We start from the raw sequence: 7,828 nt of genomic DNA, 5'->3' as shown, positions 1-7,828 counted from the left end.
ACTCAACTCTGCCTGCATTCCAGGATGCCCTCACCTGTCATAATGGACTGTTGGATTCAGACTCCTTGCCAGATCAAAAAAAAAGCAGTAGGTCCCACCTGGCTACCTTTGCTATGATGCTGCCCTGGCATTAGACAGCTTCTTTAAACATAAGTAGGCTCTGGTTACTAACTTGGAAGAGCTGCATGTGTTCTCACAGCTTTGCCCAGTGACCACTAGGTGGCCCCAACTTCACCTTTAACAAGTTAGACCAATTCCAGAAGTCTAGCTATATAAGGATATGAAGGCATTTAGAAAAAAGAAGAGAAGACTTGGGGGGGTACGTGTTATGCTGGCTTCCCAATATTGTATGACTGTTATACCAAAGGGAGCCATTTGGGGAGAGAACAGCGAGTTGCAGAGAACAAGATTCTGAATAGCTATAAAAATGAATGGGGGGCAGCTGGGTAGCTCAGTGGAGTGAGAGTCAGGCCTAGAGACAGGAGGTCCTAGGTTCAAACCCGGCCTCAGCCACTTCCCACCTGTGTGACCCTGGGCAAGTCACTTGACCCCCATTGCCCACCCTTACCAATCTTCCACCTATGAGACAATACACCGAAGTACAAGGGTTAAAAAAAAAAAAAAGATTAAAAAAAAAATGAATGGGCTTTTTCCATCATTGGAGAGATTCAATTGACAGCTTAGAATAGAATCCTTCTGTAGGAGGACATGGGACTTATAGGAGACCCGGAGTCTAGTCTAGGCTAAGACTAAATATCTGACTAAGCAAAGTCCTTCCCTTGTCTAAGCCTATTATTTATTAAGGAGTTTGAAGTGGATCTTAAAAATCCCATCTCTGAGATCCTAAGAGAAAGCAGCCCTGGAAACCCAGGGAAAGTCGGGCAATAGGTACACCATGCTTGTGAAATAAGTGGAAACAGTTGAGCAATGCAGAGAACCTGTCAGTTGGCCCAGAAAGAACTCTAGCCTTTAAATATGAATACAAAGTCCAATCCTAGTGAACCTTGATAGTGGCTCGGAGTGAGGTTCTGCCAGGAATAGAAAAAATTGGCCTTGTGTTCAGAACCCAGAGCTAAGCTTCAGCCGATGACTGAGCAAATGGAAAAGAAACCAAATGGTCCAAACTCAGTCTCCTGAAGGTTCCTAGATTCTTAATATCATAAATGGTGAAAGGAAACAGAGAAACAGGACCTGGTTAAGTGCTTCCTTATTCTCACTCCCTCACTCTTCCTCTCTCCCTGCATCTCCCTCTCAAAAACTCCAAACTCCCTGGTAGAAAAACTATCCGTGGTGCTTGAAAGACCACCACAGACTCCAAGACAGGGGAAACCAGTGCTGTCTTTGGATCATAAACTTAACTGGGCTAGAGATGCCATCAACTACACATCATCAAGGAAGACCCCTGTTTAGAAAGGCTGTTGTGGTCTCATGACCATGAGTTGAGGTTCAGAAAATAATGAACTTTAGAAATTAGTAATAAGCTCTTGAGCAAAAGGCAGAAGTCAGTTTTAAGAGGGAGCTCAAAGAAGTTGATATGATTCATTGAGGTCCAAGACTGCTGGATCCTGTCATAATAGTAAGAACTCAGAGTCGGAGTCAGGAAATATGGATGTATGGAGTCTCAAATTCAACATTATACAACTGGGAAAATCATTTCATCTCTTAAGGCTCAAGTCCCCATCTATAAAAAATTAGGTTAATAGTAATTGTTCTACATGCAGCTAAGGACTATTATGAACAAAATGCATTATAAATCATAAAGTCCTAGAAATAATCATGGTTATCAATTACATGCCTCCAGTCTTAACTGTTGTGCTTCTATTATAGAAAAGGTATTGTAATGAGCAAAGGCCCTGTTCTACTTTGGACCTTTGCTAATAAAGGATCATAAACTCCAGTGGACTTGGTCATGTCTTGTGGATTTAGGGTGTACTCCCCTTGAAGTCCCCCCCCAACTGTCTATGCCCCTATTTTTATGATGCTGTGCCACACAGGTTGGTGTGGGGTAGAAATACCTCAAAATCCTGGAAGATTCTGGTTCTTCTGATAATTCAGGAACTTTGGTCAAGAAACACTAAAAAGAAGAGGAGAAACTATGTTCCCTTGTTTAGCAATTACTAAGTTGCTATTATGTATTCAGTGGGACCTATCTTTATATCTTCAATTTCTTCTAGTATCCTGTGTGCCAATCCTGCCTTCCTCAGACTTGGCCTACTTAATAAAGAAGTAATATGCGGTCCCTGTCCCTGAAGCTAAATGATCCCTGAAGAACTTAATGTCAATACCATTTAATTTGGAATAAAACAATTAACGGCATAAACAATTCTCCCTCTTGTGTACCATCTTCCTCAATGCTATAGCCAGATCCTGAACTCTGAGATGTGTTTAAGCAGACTCCCTCCCCCCACACTAACAAATTCCAGTTAGGCTAGAATGCAGTTCCTCTGCTTCCTGTTTTCCCATCTATTGAATGACTCAGGAATGGGGTTGGGGATAGAAAGTAACAGAGGCAAAGAGTTTTCCAAGCAGCTCTAGGACCTCCATACTTCCTGACAAGAGTCTTCCCTTTCTTTCTTACCTAACTTGGGGTTGGAAATGGATATGATTTGAGACTAAGAAAAAATATTAAAGAAGCAGCCCTGGGTTCTATTCTTCAAGGAAGGAGAAACATCAACTTTGAGCCATTTCCTACAGGTGAAGTCTAAGCCAGGCTGTATCTTTTGCTTTCTCAGGAGAGGCAGATGAGTGGAAACAGGTCCTCACACACTTTAATTGGACAGGTGGGTTTTGGGAGGATTCAGTAGCTGCCTTCTCCTTTGAATTAATCTTCAGCTTACACCCTTCCCTTTTCTTGGAGTTTACAGCCTTCTCAGACTATGGTTGTAAGGCATGTTCTCTCCCATACTTGAACAGTGGTGAAATTGTTCATGATTCCCAGCAGTCTAAATACTTCCTCCTTAAGCTTTTAACCCTAAATCAACCTACTTTGTGTCTTTCCTGTTTTAACTCCTTTGTTTACTCCCTAACAGGTATGCCGTTTCCTTAGCAGGAGTTAAATTACTCAGATTTCAATGCTTTGAGAAGTGCTCTTCAGCTATCTTTATTCAAAGTAGTTGCCAACACCTTAGAAAATGAGGGACAGACAGGTCTATCGATTTCCAGGCCCAGCAGGAAAGAAAGATTGTCTTAAGACAGATATATCAAACATACTGGGCTTTTCTTGGGTCAGTCTTGGTCTGGAAACATAACTCTTCTTATAATTCCACTCTTAATCCCTCCCCATTCCATCACTATTTTTGATGGAGATGTGAATAAACTACATACAGTCCATGGAAAAAATGGACTATAATAGAGCTCATGGAGAAAAAAAACCCTAAGATTTTAATGTACTATAAGTTTAATGATTCAACTGCAGTAATTGTAAGGGGGCAAAGGCACCCCCTCGTTTTGTGTTGCTCATGTAGATTATGTGTGTCCACATGGGTGTGCCTGGAACATGGCTCACAAGGAGGCAGGAATAGATATCTAAAGTCTTTTCCAAGGGAGATCGATGCCTACCATGAGGGGAAGCAGGAAGTTCCTCAACAGACAAAAGCTGGCTACTCTGATTTTAGTGAAAAGGTCTGATTTTTAGAGAAAGGGCTAGAATTATATCTTACCCTCCATTAAATATCTTTAGCATGAGGAAATAATTTTTAGGTTCAACCTGAGTTCCTCATCTCAATCCTGTAATGGAGAAATGCCTCCATTCCCACCACCTATCTATACAAGGCTTGACAAATTCCCAACAAATGTCAGTTCTACAATGAACACAGATGGCAAATAAACTCATTTATCCAAACTAATGGCAAATAAAAGACATAGAAGGTAAATAAATATTTCTGAAAAATAGAAAGTGAATGGAGGCAGCCATATGAGCTCTCCCACTTGACACTCAAGCATCAAAGTACCAGATCTCATCCAAAGGGAAATTTCCCAAAGTCTCTCATAAGCCAAAGATAAAGACGTTATTAGGGTTCCAGTGCCTCTACATGTCACCCTCCCAGTCTTTTCCTTTAAGGACCTAAAGAGACTAGAAAGATATGGCTTCTTACCAACTCCACCCCTCATACAAGTATGAGACACTGAATATCAATCTCCACCAATAAGGAGATTCTCATGCAAATGAGCTTTGAACTATAGTTTAAATAATCAAAATAAATAAAATATATAAGAGAAAACACTAGATTGAAGTAAAAAGACGTGGGTTTTAATCCTGCCTCTTACACTAGCTCAAGGATCTTAGGATACAATTGCTTGGTCTCTCCACCTTAGTTTTCTTATCTGAAAAATGGAGATAATACTTTCCCTACCACATCTTGGACATGGTGAAAAAATGCATTGTAAGCCATAATCATAGCTAATATTCATATGGTACTTTAAACTTTGCAAAATGCCTTATATACATTCTCATTTGATCCTCATAAAAACTTCTAAGGTAGGGGGCCATTATACCCATTTTACAAAAAAGACAACTGAGGCAAAGAGGAGATAAATGACTTGCTTAGTAATGTAAATGCTAAGTGTCTGAGGCAGCATTTGAACTCAGGTTTTCCTGATTCCCAAGTCCAACACTGTACTGTACTGTGATATAACTTCTTTTTGTTTATACTATGTGTTGTATATAAATATGAGAGGTAGCCTCTGAATCAGGAAAACCTGAATTCAAGTCCCACTTCTAGCAAATGACAGCTATATGACCTTGCTCAAATAATTTAGCCTCTTACTATTCCAAGTTACAAAGAAGGTATCAATCTACATTGAGATAGGGAATTTCCACACCAGAAGTTCCCTACACCAATGAAATCACATTCAAACAAACAAACAAAAAAAAACCAACCACAATATATCAAAATCATTATTGCTGTAAAAACTGAAGATATCTTCAACTCCATTGATAGAAGTATAATATCCATGCTGAGGAAACAATAATTCCGTTGTATTCTGCTCTTGTCCAATCACTGTGTGCAATTCTAAGAACCATCTTTTAGGAAGAACACTGAAAAAATTGAAGAGTAGAGTTTACCAGGACTGTGAAGGGAATGGAAGTGAATCATACAAGAATCACATGAAGGAACTTGAGATGTGTAACTTGGAGACCATAAAATACTGGAGAGTACATGAAATTCATCTTCCAGTATTTGTAGGACTATCATCTGAAAGAGGGATTAGTCTTTGTTTTGCTTAGCCAGAGGGCAGAACTAGGAGCACTAGAAAGGAAATAAAGACATGTAGATTTCAAATTTTCTGTAAAGATGAAGAAAATCCAAAAATAGAAAGGGCTGCTTTACAGATTAATGAGTTCCCCAGGTTGGGGCACACCACTGTTGATATTCCTACTTATTTAGGAGTCGCACTATATGCCCTCTGAGCTCCTTTCCAACTTGAGATGTTATTCTTGGTGGGGTGAGGCAGGGCACAGCCTATTTTTTTTCTTGAACAAAATGTAAAGAGTTCCCTTGGCTTTCTGGCTCTATGGCATTGCACAAGTTTCCAACAAATTGAGCTTGTTTGCAAGGTGATGCACAGGGTTCCTTCAAGGTATCCCACTCTAGGGCCTTACTCCTCTCAGAGTCCAACCTAGGCCAGGATAATAACAGTAATAACTCAACAACAGTAATAACTCATATTTATATAAGACTGATAATCCTTTGAGGTAAGAAGTGCAAGTATTATCATCTTCATTGTATGGATAAATTTAAGATTCTGAGCAATTAAAGGATCTGGCCATTCTCACACCAACACTTTGGCTTTGCTTTCTCACAAAGCTCTGAATTTTCTGTTTGATCACAGCTGACTCTGGAATGCATCCTTGATTTAGAATAGAAACAGGCCCAGAGCATTCTATGATCTCCACCTATCTTATCTTTCAGGAGCCTTCGACCGGAGCCAACTCTGGCTCCAAGGGGGCCGGCATAAACCTTTATGCAAGTGGATTGTGTGCTGCCTGGCAGGCTTGGTCCTAGAAAAGGGCACAGGATGCACCTGAGCTGGAATGTGCAACTCTTATATTCCCCTTGGGAGGCCTCTTCCAGCTTTAAGGGTTGCTAGGTGGGAATGGGACTCATGAAGGCAATGACAATAATTCCTGAACCTCTGAACCTTCTCTGGGTGGCAAACTGTTAAGTGTGCCAGCTTTTGTTCTAGAGAACAATTTCTGTTCTGATCATGAGTTTTGTTAGCCCTGTCCATAAGCTTGAGTTTTGGGCTTTGAATTGGGCCACACTGAAAAGTTCTAAGACTATGTAGAAGGAACAAAACTCCAAGGGTGTAGTCATAATAACCCACCAACATATCTTGATGACTGCCAGATTGGAAGCTGCTTACCAGAGATGGATGGCAGCATTGATCAATTATTTCAGCACACAGTAGAGAACTGGTAAGACTATTGTGGATGCAGATGCTTTGTTCAGAATGTCACAGAATGGTAGGGTTATGATGAGACCAGAAGGTGAGATAGCAGCTATGTCAGGAAAAGCATGGCTAAAAGCTTGAGACTTTCACCAGACAACATGCTTGTAAACCTTGACTTAATCAATCTTCCTTAACACAGTAGTTTTTGGATGACTGGCAGCAAGAACAGATGATAGATGTAATGATACAATAATAAAAGAGGTAGAAGCTAAAAAGTATGATAATGATCCATCACATCTTAAGTTACTGACAGCTGAAGGCAACTTACTGTTGGAGCCATGGCAGAAGTTGAAGCTGTGCAATGGAGTACTATATTGCAGTGACTGATCCCCCACATGGAACCCAAGAAGCAGCTGGTGCTACCCAGCTGTCTGTTCATTCCTCTCCAGGCTATACTCTAGACATTATATGTTATTCCCTGGAAACCTCTTCATCCTGGAACTTCACTCCAGCTGTGGAATTCACCATCATCCCCAGCCCTATACCCATCCCCTATTCAGATTCTTTTTATGTGTTCTCTCAAGTCAGGGACTGTCTTTCTGTTTGGATTTACATTACCAGTATGTAATAATAGAGTGTCTCATGCATAGTAAGCGTTTAACAAATGCTTATTGACTGACTTTTTGTTGACTATGGAAAATATCCAATAGGCATAAATGTCTTACATGATAACTTTGGATATATGGTCTCACTCATTAGTCTATGAGCTCCCTGAGAGCTAGGTTTTTTTTTTAAACCCTTAACTTCTGGGTATTGGCTCCTAGGTGGAAGAGTGGTAAGGGTGGGCAATGGGGATCAAGTGACTTGCCCAGGGTCGCACAGCTGGGAAGTGTCTGAGGTCAGATTTGAACCTAGGACCTCCTGTCTCTAGACCTGACTCTCAATCCACTGAGCTACCAAGCAGCCCCTAGGTTTGTTTTTAACCTTTGTATCCTCAGTGTTTAGCACAGTGCTTAGTTTATAGAAGGTGCTTAGTAAGATATAGTTGACTTGATTTGACTTTTCAAGTGTTTGAATTCTCTGCCAGGATCCCCTCACACCAAGACAGAGACTTTAAGAGCAATCTACTTAAGGAAATGTTGTCCTTGACAAATATAAAAAAGTCTAAGAGTACTGCTGTCTATCCACAAGGAGACCCAATCCTGAACATTTTAACTGCATATTGTTATACACATTGGGGACTTTGAGAACTGAAAAAAAATTTTTTTTCAGAGGCATCAACATTATGTCATTTTTAGTTAATGCAACAATTCCACCAGAAATTGTGCCACAGGCTTTGTACCAGATTTGGATCAAAACTACTATCTATTAACTTGTGTTTTAGTGCTTCAAGTGAAGAAAGTAATAAAATTACTTATTTAGTACATCTCTCAGT

This window comes from Gracilinanus agilis, chromosome 2 (assembly GCF_016433145.1).
Source record: "Gracilinanus agilis isolate LMUSP501 chromosome 2, AgileGrace, whole genome shotgun sequence".
Lineage (NCBI taxonomy): Eukaryota > Metazoa > Chordata > Mammalia > Didelphimorphia > Didelphidae > Gracilinanus > Gracilinanus agilis.
The sequence above is the reverse complement of the archived record's forward strand: the minus strand, read 5'-3'. Positions refer to the sequence as shown.